At 36.8% G+C, this 17880-nt stretch overlaps 1 protein-coding gene across 1 annotated transcript in view; it reads right to left on the reverse strand.

Annotated features, from left to right (window-relative positions):
- Nucleotides 1-17880, reverse strand: part of SDK1 (sidekick cell adhesion molecule 1) — a 411416-nt gene that overhangs the window by 303371 nt on the left and 90165 nt on the right. The window lies entirely within an intron of this gene.

The following is a 17880-nucleotide window of genomic DNA, read 5'->3' on the forward strand; positions in this document are numbered from 1 at the left end:
ACATTTTACAGAACAGAAAAAAAACATAAAAATGCTATCCACAAGTTTGTCCTTGGTCTAAGAGGCATTCTCGGTTATTTTGTAGAAGATAAATTAAAGCTAAAAGGTAAACAGCTGATGAGTGTCTGGAAGTATCAGAACAGAAACACGAGTGCAGCAGAAGGGAACAATGGCACAGAAAAGGCACCGCCAGACTTGAAAGCCATGGAAGGCCACTTATTTATTATTTCAAGGAGGGAATTATTTCTAAATAGCAAAGCAGCTATGAATATCCACAAAAGACATAAACACACATCTCCTTTGATGAAGGGGACTGAAGGGGAAATGATTCATGCAGAAATCTTTGTTAAAAACAACGCCCACCCCTTACCACTATTGTTATTTTGTTTACATGTAACTTGTAATTTTCTTTTTTTGCCCTTTAAACTTGAAAAATGTAAATAGGTTTATAAATTGGATAAGGCCTGCCTCAACAAAGCCAATTCAAAGGATCTCAGTGGTGGTACTGAATCCAAGGGTGGTTAGTACAGGTTCATACACTGTACTCAACAGAGACAGGATTGTTCATGTCCTTACCTGATGCTGAATTCGGACAAAAGCACAACCAAAGGTCACAGAACTCAACTGAAATATTCCCATTGCCTTAAGCAAAGTGTGGAGCAGGCACCTAGTTAGTGCTTGAGTAGGAACAGAAGCACAAAGTGACCCTTGCAGAGCTCCCCATGTATCTCACTGTGGAATTTGTGCAGCCATGTGGCTGTCACAGTGCACAGTGACATGCACCTTCACACACTGCCATGCAGAAGTTAAGAAGCCCTAATTAAGGGGCAGATTAAAGGCTCTTTGAAAACCGGACATAAATTGGCTCCCTTAATTTTCTCTAATATCATCACTTATCTCTGCATCTCTTACACCAAACCCTTTCAGAACTATCCAAGTGGAATTCTTTCCCCACCTCAGGGATAATACACATATCTAGAGACTACAGAATTATTTTCAACAAAGCGGACGGAACACATAATTTCTTCTTGTCAGGAGTTGGAAGAAACATATCACTGTTCTTGAAAACATAACTCAGCTTGACATATCTGAAGGCAAAAAAAAAGGCGTTAGTTTATTAATCTGGATATTTTATTTAATTTTCTTTGGGTTATAAATAAGCAGCGAGTTAATACTGTTTTCAACTTTTGACAGTTCTAATGTTAATTACATGTACTGGATTTTATAAATCAATACTTCTTACATAAAGTGTTATTTAACTTGCCAAGTGTAGGAATAGATCAATGCATTTACTGTTCTCGCTAACATTGATGGATGACATACATCAAAAGGATATGTAAAGGAAAAATAAAAGATTTATTTATAAGTCAGACAGGGTTAAACCCCAGTTAGGCAGAGAGGGAACTTAAATAGTGTTTTGAAAATGATGGCATAACTTTATTAAGGTTTGAGAGGTTTTCTTGTTTTGATTTTTTTGGGGGTTGGGTTTTTTGCGGTTTTATGTTTTTGGGTTTTTTTTATTCTTAAAGCCAAGGCCTGAAGGTACCATAAGCAGATTGCTCTGTGTATAGCACTAATATATTCACCCTGTGTATCCTACAGGATGTAGGAGCACCTCCCAAACTTTAAGTACATTTTCACTGAAGTACCATATTTCTGTGTTCAGCACACGGGAACTCTACCTAAACATGCAACTTGGTGATCTAAAATAAATAAAGCACTGTTGATAATTACTATTTGCAAACATGCTACAGTAATGTGCTTAAAATTTTAAAGGATGTACAAGTAAAATTGTGATTGTAAATCAGCTTCAAATTTTCAAACTGTAATAAAAGCAACTATTCGGTTAAAAAAAATCATTCTAAGAGCTTGTACTAATGCACCCGAGCATCTTGAAGGGATATACTGCTCGCAGTGTTATTAATTTTTGTACCATTTGTAAAAGAAGAGAGTAAGTAAGTTAAAATTAGGAAATTCCAAAGAACTGAAAACTATTACTCTGTATGTAACAACAGCAAATCAATAAAATACTGGTTAACACCCACTATCAGAAGTGTGTCTATGTACAGAATGTATAATTATGTACTGAAATAGAAAGGAAAATTGTTTTCCTTCTAGTACGGATAGATTTCTCAGGACAGAAGTAATAATTACCCAATATATTATGTCCAAATCCCAGAACAGAGAATAAAGTCCTTTTACATAAAAAAAAATTATCATCAGGAGGAGCTTTTTAAAGTTAAAAAGGTTAAGGAATGTAAACTTGAAGAAGTGTTACCCTTTGGAAGTAATTAATGTAATCATTATATTTTAGTGCAATTTATCTGACTAGAAAATAAAAAGACACCTCTGTGTTCCATCACCACAACATTAACTTAAGCACAAGTAGGCGCTACTTCATTAGCTCCGTTTCTCTGGGCAATAGTCACGAGAAGCAACAAATAATGACAATCATCTACTAGTCATGTCAGAGTGTTTATGAAATAATTAACAAAAAGGAAGGACTGAAAAAGAGTGCTGACTCTAAGTCAAAGAAAAAAGACAAATAATAAACTTTCCCTCAAAGGTGGTTGGAAAAAGATTAAATCTATTTAATCAAAATTTTTGAAGCAATAAGAATTAAACCATCTGGTTTAGTAGCGAAGACATGTCTTAGAGCACAGTGTAATACCTTCAACGAGCCTGCAAACTGATGCAAGAAAAGTCAGGAGGTTGCCTTCAGAGTTTGAGTATTTGGTCTCATAGGATCAAACAAAAGACTTCCCTTGACAAAACTCATTCTCCAAAATTGTTGCAAAGAGCACGAGCATAAAAGAGAAAGGGACTCAACTGCTTTAGGTGAAGCTTGAGTTTGGAAGTTTGATAGATGTTTGTGCAAGCCCTCAGTCACCTTGAAAAGATGAGAAAATATTATGGGTGAAATGTGAGATATCTGTACATGTAACCTTTGTGTCCAACCTGGACCTGTGAGCCAGAAGCCAGGAAAAGCCCGTGAGCTATTGGACGAGAACCCCAACACACAGCACTTACTGGGAGAAATACAGCACAAGGCTTAGTCCCATCTCGCTGGTGAGTAATATACAAGCCTTTAAAGAAAAAAACAACCACCCACACTCATTATACTCTATCATAATCCTGCTCTCATGTAATCCAACTCAGAAGCACCTGATCATTTCTGTTGGAGCCTAATCAAAGAAATAGAGATAGATTTGCTAAATCCTGCTTAGCAGTGTAAGACAAACGAAGAGCAAACCTCTACTCTTTGCTTTGGACCTTGACGACCTGACAATACTGAAGATGTATATTCAAAAGGAATATGGAATGAGCCTGAACCTCCATCCACAGGAACTCCTGTATCCTGTAAGAGGGAAGCCCTGGGCGGGTTTACAAGTTGTATAAAATTGCTCACTGAGGGAAACAATCTGCCGACTTAATTCTCTGCAGGATTTCACAAGTCCCTCCAGTCATCTGTTTCTGCTGTATACATTCACATACATCATCAAGCTGACAATTTAGAAACCAGACCAGATGGATATATAACCCAAAACAGTGTTGTTTGTTAAATCTAAAAGCTAATAATCAAAATAATTTCCTTTATTAAATTCCGTGGGAGAAAGGGACAAATATAGTTGATGTATTACACATATTTACCAGGAGTGCACGACAGGACAATACAGACTGAGGTTATTTTCACCAGGCTCCACCAGAGAAAAATGTTGATAGCAGAAACGTTCTTTCTATAAAAAGCAAATTATTGCAGGACAAAGAAAGCAGGAAAGGGCATCCTAAATGCTTTCCTTGAGTAGATAAGGCATGTTATTCTTTTTTCCCCAGAGGAAATAATTACATTCTCTGAAAGGACTGGCAACTTCAAGTTATTTTTAAACAAAGAGCAGTTCTTTGTCTAACATGAGTGCTAACTTGTTTTAGGAAAGCAATGGGTGAGACCAGATCAACAAAGTCAGCTTCACCTTTCACCAGACACTTAATGCCAACCCAGCTGGAAAGCAGCCTGGGCTCTTTGAGGCTGAAGATTCACAAATAACGCTTACTGCTTTCCCTCTTCTGGCTCTGCAATTCCTCACATACTTAGATACAGGACAAAAATATATTAATACATACTTCCTGGGTTTTCCAACCTAAAACCTTACAATAAAATCATTTACCTGAAGTTCATATGAAAACATTCCAAGTCTAACAACAGAAAAAAACCGGTACAAGCAAATTACAGAAACAGAGTCTTCTAGAAATACCTGGGAAATGGTTTCCTAAATATCAAAAGGGGATTTACAAAAGCAAGGAAAGCCTGTAGCTATTTGCTCAACACACAAACCGCAGATTTTTATAGATTAGCTATTCTGGAGGAGGTCACTGAACCAGAACACAGTCATAATCCTTTAGTGACACTCTGATACATAACGCAAACAAACCTCCATTCGCAAGTTTTAATTGCGAGGCAGAACGCACACGCTCTGCACAGCAGGAATTGAAGCCATCCCAGTAAATGAAGTTACTGGGCAGCCTCCTGGGCGCTTCTCCCATGGCGTGAATTACAGAAAAAGAAGGAAAAAGTGCACAGAAGGTACCTGTTCTTATTCTGAAAGGAGTTAGCATCTGAATTGCAAAGAAACCCAAGAGAACAGTTTGGCCAAATATCATTTAACCTTCTGTCGTATATTCCCAATACTCTACAGTTATTATTTTAAGAGGTTATCACAGAAATACTCCTATTCATACATTTTTCACAATCAGAGCCTTCATTGATGGAGTTTAAGAAAATGTCTTTTCCTAGCACAGATTTTAAAAGGCTTGTTTACAGAGTAGATCTTCTGAAATACATGCTCAACCAGAAACCCTTAAAAGTAAATAGATTGAAATGCTGGCACATTATTACTGGCTCATTAGGAAGCAAATTAGTTGTTTTTCTCTTTGTTTAGCAATACTCAACAGGTACTTATTTTGACACCGTTTTAATGTGAAAACATATTAAATTAACATGTTCCATGGCTACAGGAAACATTTATTGGAGAAATCCAATCCAGCCAATCCAGCAGCCTCATAACAAAAATGGTAATTCCTAAATTAAAGTAATATACTTTAAATTACATAAGACATTTTGCTACATGTGCTTCTCGCCAACTCATTCTATCTGACAAAAGCTGATAATTTCTACCCTTCTACTTCATATTACAATATACCTTAAATACATTTTTTTAATAAAATACCTAAATAAAATTAATGCAAATGGTATCCGTGACAAAAAAAGCATGACCAGAGTTGACCTGCTCCTCTGTGTATGCAACCAAATAATGAAAATTGTGTATACAAAGTTCAACAATAACCTCTGTTATTTCTCTTCACTATGAATAGAAAACAAGTCCTATTAATAAACAGTCAGCCTAAATTAGGATTAACATAATATTTATTTAGTTCAGACTTTTGGCCTTTAGTTTATATCAGCTTAGAAGCAAACTGAAGAAGTGCAATAATGGCAAATAAAACAATGAAGCAGTAAAAATAGCATGATGAATGATTAAAATATATTGTTCTAGTTGGGAGTCAACAGGGCAAGTGCTTTATAAAAATTACGTTTTCCTTTGACAAAATCAGTACAATACTTGCTGGTACAAGCAATAAAAAAAAGCCTCCCATAAAACACTTCCGACTTCGCTTTCCATTTTAATGGCTGGAGGCAAAATTCAGAATACATTTGTCAAGTTGATATTATCAACACAACAGGGGCATGCCTGACTTGTTCTACATTTGTTCTAAAAGTTCACTTTTAGAGGCCATCAGCCAAGAAAGGAGAACACAGGAAGCCGAAATCATTCATACACGTAAGACACAGAAATATACCTTCAAATATTGAAGAGAAGTTTCAGTAAATATTATCACATATTACTCTGCAAGGCATCAATCACATTCAGTTTAACATTAAAGACCAACCAATCTGAAAATTAAAGGTGATTTGCGCTCTCTCTTTGCTCAGTTTAATGAGACATTCTAGTCTGATCTGTGACAACTCTGCCAACATCTTTAACTTTTTTCCTGACATCCAAAATTGATTTCAAAGACAGATACTTGAGAAGGCAAGAATACTACAGAGAAGGACATAAGAAAAGCATTGTAAAAGAGAAAATCAAATGTATAGTCCTATCGTTCCCCCTTCCCCCCACAACCCCGCTACTTAAAAATCATCTGCATTATTAAATAACTGAAAGAAAATTCCATTAAAGATTCTTAAATGAATCAGAATGTATCTTGTGCCTTTGAAATGAATACCAGCCAAATATATTAAAAACAATTCTTTGCTGTTATACATTGTTCATGTTCTATTTTTGTTCTTTTTGATAATACCTGGACAAGGTTTTTTCACATACTTAGTGAAAGCCTATTCTTTCATGAAAATACATGCCCTTATGCATAGATTTTTGTCATTTTAATTTCTTAGATTTTTTTTTTTCCCTGCCTGAAATTTATAAAGAGAGAACAAACGTATTACAGAGATTAAGAAAACAATCTCTTGAATTCTGTAATTCTATGATTTGCCCACAGATTGAATGGCTGGTTGACCTAACTGATAAAAACAATATTCCCAAAATTATTTAAATGCCAAAAAAAAAGCACCCAACTCCTTATTAAACACACTGCAAAAAATGCAATGAAACCCATGCATTGAGGCCCAACATTAAGAACCGCTACAGAAGACTATTGTTGTAACAGAAATTACCATATCATCTAATGGATTTCCAGGATAACATAGAATGGGTTTGGGCTGCTTATTTTTAACGAGGGCACAATGATACTAGGGCAAGAAGCTCCACTTTGGCACCAATACAATGCTTGTAAGAGAGGGATTTCAACAGCTGCCCTGTACAGATGGTTGCTTTTACTTACAAAGCTTTGAACTGAAGAAAGATTAAATCTATGGATGAGGGACCTTTACCTTGCTGGTTCGCTTGCATAGTTGGCAGAGGAAAAAATAGCAAAGACATATTATAATAAATGTCTTGTTTATATTATGCTCACAATATTTCTTAGATGTACAAAACTCAACATTTATTTGATTTTAGCAGCACGTGGTTTCCACAGAGCACCCTGGAATTCTTCTGAAAAGATTTTCAGCTTTCCTGAATTCCCTTCAGAATGTCGAGTATTTAAAAAAGGGAAAAAACAAACAAATACAAATTACACAGAGGAAAACAATCTTGAGTCAAAGTCAGAAGTAACCAGTATAAAAGCAGAATGGGACACATTGCATGACTAATGGTACACGTCTTTGTTCCAAGGTAATTAATCCTATTTTTCATTGCAAGTTGAAAGAGTCATTGCTGGGAAAAGTGCTGGTTTTCTTTAAAACAAGGCATAATAGTGAAGGATTTGGTTTGCTGTGTTGACATAACCTTAGCAAACAGCAATAAACACCATTCAGTGAAAACATATTTGTATCAAGTTCACAAAACTCGGAAACTCCTGTGAATTTCTGACCTGAGGTTTCCTTTGGGAAAGCCAGTGAGAAAGAGAAAGTCTATTCCCCAGACTTTTTAAAGATCTTGGTGAATTCCTTGGTTTACAACAAGTGTTTACTGCAAATCGTTGTCTGATAACAGCTGTTCACGTCACAAGAATATCCACATCAGTACCAGAAGTTTTTTTGAGCCTTAAAATTGGATATCAATACACTAGATAAAGAAACTACAAAATCCATGGCAGCTATCGCACAAGTTCCAGCCTTTTACTTCTGAATGCTTCTAGTGCACACCAAGGTTCAAAGGAAATACTAATTAATTCTATTCTGGCAGCTATATACTATTTGGAAGCCAAAATGGAAGGAATCTGTGGACATCTAAGGCAAATATTTATTTCAAATTGTACAAGAGAATTTGAGAGCTCTAAATTCTCTCAAGAGATTTAAAACCAAAACTGATCTTCCGATTTAATCAATGACATTTATAAGAAAAATACTTTTTTATAAAGAGAAGTGAAACAATAAAATGCTACTGAAGCACAAAACCCCAAAATTCTGGAAGTCAAGGAAGTCAACCTATTTGTGTATTCTTTGGAATTATAAACTTTGCTGGAAACTCAAACCCACATGTTCTTCATCTCCTTACAGTAAACAAACACAAAAACAAAGCAAAAGCTTTGAAACACAGTGTATTTCTCTGTCTCAGTGCGTCAAGATATTGGCACAACTGATCGTTAAACTAAGAGAGGAACATTTAGCAATTTCTTCTAATTTATGATTACATTTCCCAGGAGGATATTCTAGATCAATTGCTTTCGTGGTAACTATTGCAGGAGGCCACATTCTGGCTCCTTCCTTATAAAACCCGCTTGAAGGACTCTGTTTGTAGCAACAATCTATTGATAAATGGTTTTTGGAAATGCATGGAGTTATGGTTACATCTTTGTGTGTATCCTGTAGGACACAAACCTCAACAGATCACCCTTCTCCTCCCCTTCCTCCCTCAGGAGAACACAACTCATTTCAGGATGGACTGACTGTGAATGTTGTTGCTTAAAGTCCCCCATACTGATAGAATTTGAAAATCTGAATTAAGAAATCATTCAAATCCACATTTTCTCCTCATTGTTCAGGGAAAAAATGCTGCATCAGTGGTTCCACATTTTCCTTCTGATCTATTCAACTCAAACCTCTTTTTTGTAATGCCACTGTGGCTTCAGACATCAACTACCATCGATAAAGCTACGGGATGTACCAAATAACTGCACCCACTTCATCTACTGAGCATCAACCACCTGGGAAGAGATGTCCACTTCGCATTACACTGCTTACTGAAGGCTTTTGAAAGTGAACTAAGAGACAGGGAAGGTACCAGATATCTTACAGGCCAAAATAAAAATACCCACAGCAACTACGCGAATAAAAAGAGCAATCTCCTCTTTTATTCTGTAGGTGTCATCAGGGATAAGAATTATAAACTATTTATATTGCACACTTCTAATAAACAGTGTTGGATCATTAATGAAAATAAGTTTCATAAGTTCAAAATAAATCTTTGTGTACACATTATTTTAAACCATCGTAATTCATCTAAATCGATGCAGTTTTTCATTTTTAATGGCAATAATGGGTTTGCCATATATTTCTCTATGCAAAAATACTCGAACTATTCATTCTTGTTCAAGCTTTCAAAAAAAATTTACCCTCAAGCACAGATCAGCATAAAACATTTCAGCCCAAAACTCCAGCAATTAAGCAAAAGTTTTCCGCATCCAATATGCCCTATAAAATGTAAACATACGTAGGCAAAACGAATTGGAGTAGCTACACCATGATAATGATATAGGTTTATGTAACAAGTTGCACATTTAATGCTTTCATTCTTCTTAACACTTGCTCTCTGTTCATTACCCAACACTAAAAACAGACTTTTTTTTCTCTCTGAAAATTAGACATTCCAGTCATTAAATTAAGAATGTCATTAAAATTAATAATTTCTTTCACAGGAAACTTTGTTGGGCTAAAGAAGGGATTTAAGGGAAAAGGTAGTAGCAGTGTATCAGCTCATCCTTCTCTCACTGATACAACGATTAGAAGTTACATACATCTATATACATATACATCTCAATGGAAACATTATGAATCCATTTCTCATCAAGGGTTGAGATTACACAGGAATTCAAAAAGAAATAAATCAGTCTGGATCAACAGGGTCCACAGCAAGTACTGCCACTGCTTGAAAGAAATCAGTAGTAAAACAAAAGATGCTTCAAAGCTCCCCATGCTTTGGAGAACCGTTGGGGAAGCTGCAGGAAAAACAGCTCCATCAATTTAAACTGCAAAGAAAGAGGAGATCAGCAGAGACACTGTGTATGTTTAACACAAGAAAGGCATGGAGAGGGGGGTGACTGGGAAATATGTTGGGTGAAATCAGGTTAGCTCAAGATCAGTGGAGAGATGGAAAACAGAGAAAGAGAAGGATCAGAAGCAGACTGTGTCCCCAAGGAGAACTCATCTCCGAGATGAAAAAAGATCACAAAATTAAACTTGAATTGTTAAAGGAAGATTGGCTCGAATACTGAAAATACTCCAAAATAATGATGAGCATCATTGTAAATTTTCACAAGAATTTTGATTCTGTCTTTAATTCTCCTACAATACAAAATATACAAGACACTTTCTCTTTGCTTTAACCTGAGACCCAGAACTCTGCATGGAAATCCAAAATCCCAATGGGATCACTAGTTCAACCACATTCTTGATAGTGTCTCCAGTTTTAAAAATGGTGAAAATCAGTAAGTCTTTAAAATCAGAAAGAAATAAGCATGTCTGAAACAGAAAATAGATTTACAAAACTACCTTATTTTTTATTCGCTACTTATTTCTTCAAACTTTACAGGCTGTCAGGTGATATGTACAGACATCCATTAGTAACTCCTTTAATTACAGCAACAACTAAGGGCAGACTGGGGGCGGGGGGACATGTTCTTTTGTTTCTCCCCCCTTTTAAATTTATATTCCCTTTTTCCTGCAGCTGCCATAGCCCCTGGAAGCTGCTGTGACCATTCCTTTCTCCCTTGTACGCACCTTCAAATCCACCCTTGAAGACAGAATTTCCCAAGTGACTTTAAATTGTTTCCAAATTAAGAGCCACAAACTGTACTGATATAAAAAGTTCATTTCTTTAACCCTGCTTGAAAAGCTAACTTTCCTCCCTCTCCTTGCCACCCAAATAATAGATGACAGTCATCTGGTTTATGTTAGACTATCATTCCCAGATCTCTCCTGCTGATTCATTCTCAGCTTTCACAGCACAGGCACGAGTTGTCAGGAAGAGCTATGCTGGCTTCATTTCCCATATGGAATCCAACAGCTGGAGTTCCTTCATTAGAGCAAGCAAAAAGTCCTGATATAAATTGAAAAGAGCAAAACAATCCAGTGACAAACACATCCTCCAGGACCTCAAGTACAACGCCAAAAAGTATTGTAAAGCAAGGACACTGTTTTGTTCAGCCAGGGAACTATTTAGGAACATGCTTGTGTCTACGAAATCCCTCCATTTTCAAATTCCAGTAACCCCCCATTGTTCTGTTCAGCCAGGGAACTATCTAGGGATATGCTTGTGTCTACGAAATCCCTTCATTTTCAAATTCCAGTAACCCCAAAGTCTCCCCCTTCATTCGTGACTCCCTGAGTAGCATTAGTCCAGTCCCACACACAACACCAGGTCCCCTCCACATCCCTCTGCCTTCCTTCTTCACCCAGTCCACAGCTGGTTCTTGTCACCCCTCAGTCCTTCCCATGGACACTTTGGCAGCCACGGAAATCAAAAGATGCAGCAGGAGGCTCCCACTTGCTGTTGGGCCAACTGTCTGGTGAGCCAGTATGTCAACCACAAAAGATAATTGCTGAGATTATATTTAATGGAAGCAGTAAATTGGGTCCAGCTACCAATTTTCAGGAACTTACGGAAAATTAAAATTGAAGCTTCTACCTTAAACAAGTGAGAATCAAATTATTTTCCTGTCTCTAGGTTATTCTTAAACAAATCCAATTATTTAACTAAAATTTATTACCTGAACTATCAGCTTTAACAGTTCTTTCAAATTAGCTACTATGAAAACTTTTATCCTTTAAATAATCAACTTTCTGCTAGTAACATTTAAACAGAGTCTGTAATACTTCACAAGTGATATTGATGATTTAATGGTTTAATATAGTGGCATGGAATTCTTTTCACAGTTTGGATTTTATTGCTTCCATAAAAACATCTACTTTAACCCAAGATTTCAGAAGTTTAACTATTATCAAAATAATGACAAAATCTAACATAGTATTATTTAGCTTCAGAGGGGAAACTGCCTTGAATAAAGAAGCTTATTAAAAGGGCCAGAAAGGTTAAACAGCAGGATAGAGAAGGCTCATAAGAAAAGGTTCTTCAAAACGTTGAAGTCCAAATGACAGAAAGAAAAAAAGAACACAAAGCCTTGTGTGGTAAATGTAAAAAAATACACTGAGGGGATCCCATCCCCCCCATGCCCCACCCTAAAAAAAAGTTTCAAGAAAAACTTCATAAGGACAAAAAAACAAACAAGAAAAAACCACGGGTAGTTTTCACATCTATTTGGAAATTTTATATATATATATATTATGAAAGAGACCATTTAACCACCAATTAATGCTTCTTTTACAATGAAAAGTAACTTGAGCACAAATGATAATCATAACCATTGACTAAATCCTTGCTGTTAAACTGCACATTGCAAGACTACCCAAACATTTTAAGAGAGTTATTTAAATATAGATATCTGAAAACTGGTGAGCCACCTACAGATTTAAACTCTTGTGTCTGTGAAAAACAAAAAGACTCTCCCATTCTAGGTTTAGTTTGATGTTTCCAGGATTCCAGAAATTTCCAGGATCTTCAGGAAACCCGAAAATTGCAGATCTTCTGCCATGATACTGCAAAATTTAAGCGAAAGGTGGCTGTTTGGCTTCTTCCAGGATTCCAGAAATTTCGAGGATCTTCAGGAAATCTGAAAATTGCAGATTTTATCTTCTGCCATGATACTGCAAAATTTAAGCGAAAGGTGGCTGTTTGGCTTGTGCAAGAAGCTTAGTGAATACGATTGCACCCAGTGAACACAGAGAGTCAACAACACAACTTTTTGTATTAGTCAGAAATGGTTTTACTGTTAAATGGCCAAAAGAACTAAAAGATAACTTGAAGATTGTCTGATGAGTGCAGAAGCCAGGGAGCAGATGGTACCACTACAGTTTTTCACTCTATCTTTCAAGAGAAAAAACATGTCTGTGTTTTAGCAGAAAGAAGTACTACTGTAGCTCTATAGTTAGGATTATTTCTGCTGTAATAATTAATATATCCATATGAAAAATTTTAGTATCGCATTGACAGATACCATGGAGAAAACCAAGTTTGGCTATATTCCTCAATTTTCTACTCCTTTCTTTCAATTTTAACCTTTTTCATGAAACCGACCATAAAGTTTATTCTAGACAAAGCTATCACATCTGATGTAATTTTTGTGTATGCTGCTTCTTTTTGTTCCAAGAACAGAATCTGAATATTAAAATCCAATGTACTTGTAGTTTACTGAGGTGGAATAATTTGAAGACAGCTCTTAGATGAGTCATAACTTTTACCTCAGCTGAGCAAAAACTAACACTGCTGTATTGCCAAATAGATTAAATAAGCAGGATGGAAATCCATGAAAAAGTAGCACATCAATATAGAAACAAACAGAACTGTCCTTTAAATATGAAACAGAGGAAAGTGCACTATATTTCAGAGGGATATTGATCTTAGGAGCACTGACGGCCAAGTGACCTAGTGCATTTATTTAAAGGAAGGCTTCAATGAAGTTGCTGGTCTATTTTTAAAAAATTATAAAAAGAAGCTATAAGACCATGCATGATGAATTGGAAAAACTTCTGATGGATGTAGCATATACTTGTGGATCAAAAGATTTAATGTTAGAACTGTAAAACAGTAACTCAGTTAAAAGTCAGACTTGCAAACACCAGATACAACAGTTGAGATTTATCACCAGCCTCCAACCGCACAATTCATCTCCTTTGTCAAGTTTCAAAAATGACTGCCATTAGCAGAGCCTTGGCCTTGGAATTGTGTTAGTAATCAGACGTGATGCCGTGAGTGACGGTCAACACTGACTGATTAGAAAGGAAACACTCAGAGGACATCATGTCCCAACCTATTGGTTTGCTACTTCTAGCAAGAGAATTGAAAATAGTTGGTTTAAGGGTAAATCAAAAGAGCTGGCAGAGAAAGTTTATGGTGTAAGAAGGATCTGGACCTGTAAGTTTTTCTGTGCTTTCTGATTCTTGCTGTGTGCACTTTGTACCTTTAGAAAAATGAGTAATTAATGTTTTGCTTTGGTGATGCTGGTTTTGAGTCATTTGCATCATGTCGCTAATCAGACCTAAAAGTGAACAGCTTGCGGATGCCCAATATAACCCGGCATGTGGCTGCAGAACAGCTAGAAAAAAACAGCCAAAACATCATGTCTGGGAAATAGATACAGAAGTTGCAGCTGAAAGTGGGAAAAGGAGTATCACTTGAGGTATGAAATGAGGGGAATCTGAAAGAGTGTGAAAGTTTCACCCATCACTGTGACACACCTCATAAGGAAAGACCTAGAACTGACGAAATAATTCTGCACTACAGGCAGGGAACCCTATGAAACAGAATTATTTTTATGAAAACACTAGACTTAAAGCCCATCTTCCCCATCCAGCCTACCAAGGGGGCTAAGAAATGCATAAAAAAGCCTGGGGGCTTCCTAGGCAAATTTAATGCAGTTTTGTAGCACAATCTTTTCAAGGAAGATCTGCTGCCATTACAATTAAGCAAGTAACTTTTCCTAGTTTATTATTTATGATTTTAATATAAGGCTTACACTTGTACTGTATCATTGCAATCCATATCCTTGAATCATTCTGTCCCATGAAGCAAAACTGTTGAAGTGTTTAGCAATTTACCCTCTTCGAATTATATTACAAATTTGTCTGGAAGTTGGTTTTTATACTTTGATCTAAAACTATTACCCAAGTCTTGTACAATGTAATTAAATAAATTAAACCAGCCCTTGGGGACCTTTTACTCTAAAATGAAATTTCAGATCCAAAGAGTGCCTGCAACCTTTACTGTAACCATGTCTAAAATGCTACTTGTAATTTCACAACTAATCAGATCTTGACAGAAAGGCAGACACTTGTTGATGGAACTCCTCCTTCCTGATATCCCCAAGGATAAATTTACCACATTGTGAGTGAAACAAATCCTATTCTATCAGAGCCCATATTTTAAGAAGGGTATTATAAGTTCTGAAGCACGGCTTTGGGAATATTACTGCTCAGTTTTAGCACATGGAGATCACTCACCCCCTGACGCCCCTGGACTGGTCAGTTAATTGAAAAAACTTCATATTTTGTGATGTACAATGTTTTTCCTCTAATTCAGACACCTAAAAATCAGGCTGATTGCACTACCCAAATTAGTAGTGATTAGCCATAAAAAGTTGGTACCAGAAAAAGTACAGCTGAGCCACTAAAGACCAGCTTTAAACATGAATCACTGACCTTGTCAATGAAGGCAAATATTTTTAATCCTACCTCTCAAAATATATCAATAAACACTAATTGAAAAGCAAGAGTTAACTGAACAAACAGTAGTTTGTGTCATTATGAAAATATGCAACAAAATATATGCAAAAAGCTATACTCACAATGAATGTAAGCACACAATAAAATATTGGCTCAAGACAAACACAAGAACCAGTCACAACAGATTTTTACAAGACAGCTGAAAACTTCACCTTCTTCTCCCCTCGGTTCATCCATCATATGCTTAACAAAGTGGTTCTGCCATGTGCAGGGGATGAGATTGCACAGGATCCACAGGATTTGTACACAACAGGAACAGGTGCAGGACAACACACTCAGCAGGCACATGTGAGCTGGTGCCTGGATTCTTCCCTGGAGAAGCACTTAGGAGAAGCTCCAGCCAAACTGGGACATGGCAGCGGAACTGGGGCACCAAGTTTGAATGTCAGGTCAGACAGGGTGATCCCCAAAAGCAAGAAAAGGCTACAATCCACCGTTACTGTAACCTCTGATGTTACTTGCTTCTCCTGATGCATTAGAGTTTAATGACTGTGAGTGGCTATTGATCAACTACACGGGTTTGTAAACCTGGATATCATCAGCCAGAAAACTGCAAGAGTCGGTAATCACTGCTCAAGACTTTGCATACTTCACTTAACAGGCTTTTCTTCTCATTAGAATGCCTTTTATATGAATGACATTGAGCAGGAGAATGCTCTGCCATCTGAAAAATTTGTAATTTTGTCCACTGAAATAGGATCATCGTCTCTCAAGGGCAGCCCCCACCTTCCTGCCTCCACCTGAGAGTCACCACGTTCAGGTACCTCAGCGAAACCCTTGTCTTCAAGGTGGTGCTGCTCAAGGTGGCCCCATCCCTCCATAAGCAGCAGCTGCTCTCCCTGCAGCTCTCTATGAGCTGATTTCCCACCCAATATCATACCTGCTTTTTTTCTTTTACCAATTAAGCAATAGTTTGAAAAAGCACAACAAATAATTCTTTAATAGCCAGTTGGACAACTCAGACATACTTTGCTAAACTGAATCTTCAGTGATGACTTCATTGAAACTTAAGACAGAATTATCAATAAAAAGATATTGTACAAAAAGAATCCTTATGGAGATTCAAGGAAAACCCTCTAATGCTGGCGTTTTTGTTCTTTCCAGCTACAAAAATAACATACTATCCATCCTGAAACACAAAGGTAACCAAGGAAGTATTATGTCATTTGCAAAAGGTTCACTTCACTAGAGCAAAGTGGGTTTTCATTATTATTATTATTATTTAATTTCAGCTACTTTTGTATATTTCGGCTTTGAAAGCAATACCACACAGCGTCAAAACATTTCTGATGAATAATGAGCCTGTAACACAAATTACAAATGAGGAGATATTAAGAAAGCATTAATTCCTCCATACAAATACTTTCAAAGGTCATCTCTGTTTTTTCATTTCTCCAAGCACGATCCTGCCTTGTCCAAAATACCTCCGGCTTCTATCCCATTTATTTGATTTTGCTACAGACTAGGAAAAACTATAATGCTACAGCAATTTGATCTCCTGAGCAGATGAATCAATATGTCTGAAGAGCATCACTAATTATAACAAAAGCGTATTCATTAATAATATTATGCATTTTCATGCATAACTGAATTTTAATTTTTCAAAGGCACACCCGAAAGGATATAATTACAGAGCACCTATATGAATACCACACACTGATATCAATGCATGATCTCAAAGTGCCTGCACTCAGGGAAGGCAAATATAAACAAATGGATTTGTTGCATTACAGGCAGAAAACTTCGCAGTCAGCACACAGCAAACCCACACCTGCAGGAAAATAAGTAATTTATGTCAAGCATATAAACAGCAACAGCCACTCAAACGCCTCTTGCCAAACCCTGCAGTTTGATTACACCAGGCTCACTAGTTAGTAGTTGGGGGTGCATACGAGCTTATTTTGCTTCTTACAACAAAGAAACAGAAATCCCCCCAGTTCCTCCATTGTTTTAGGCTTTTTTGTCCCCGCAACTGAAGCAAAATCTTGAGATAGACCGAGCGTAAGAGGAAGAGTTAGAAAGAGGCTTTTTGATCTCGCAGCTCACTGCTCCTTACTGAGCAAAGCGCCAGAAGAAATGACATTTCACCCGAGCGCCAACAAACCGGGATATTCCAGTATTCACAGCCTTATCTTTGTAGCTACGATTCCATAATATGAGCACGCTGGCACACAGAAAACAACTTCACTGAAGGTCAGACATGACATAACTCACTAGGAATTAAAGACCTGCGTGAAATAACTGCTGCTTCTTACTTACAAATCCATTAAATGGGTTAAAAGTGACTTAAACTATTGAGTCTCAGAGGGGTTTTTGGATCTGCCAGGTGATCTTTCACTCACATGGTAACAGCAGGTAACAAGATGCAAAAATTTCTGTGCCTGTTCCCACGTTCTCCAGAGGCTCAGTGCCTCTGTGTGACTTTGTACGGGTTATAACCTCTCTGGATTTCATTTACCCATCTCTAAAATGTGAATAATGCTTAACTTCCTCCCGGGAATTGTGTGGAGGCTTAGAATATTAATCCTAGTAAAGTGCTTTGAAATCAGTGAATTGAAAACAGCAGAAAGCCCCAAGTTTTATCTTGTGAATCCATTTCTTATTGCCTTTACCTTGTCAAGCTCATATTGAGTTAACTGTGATCATTTAAATAAGTCGAGCTTCTGTAATAATAACCTTGCCTACTTCAATAATTTTAAAAAATATGA

This window comes from Calidris pugnax, unplaced genomic scaffold (genome assembly GCF_001431845.1).
Source record: "Calidris pugnax isolate Ruff unplaced genomic scaffold, ASM143184v1 scaffold123, whole genome shotgun sequence".
Lineage (NCBI taxonomy): Eukaryota > Metazoa > Chordata > Aves > Charadriiformes > Scolopacidae > Calidris > Calidris pugnax.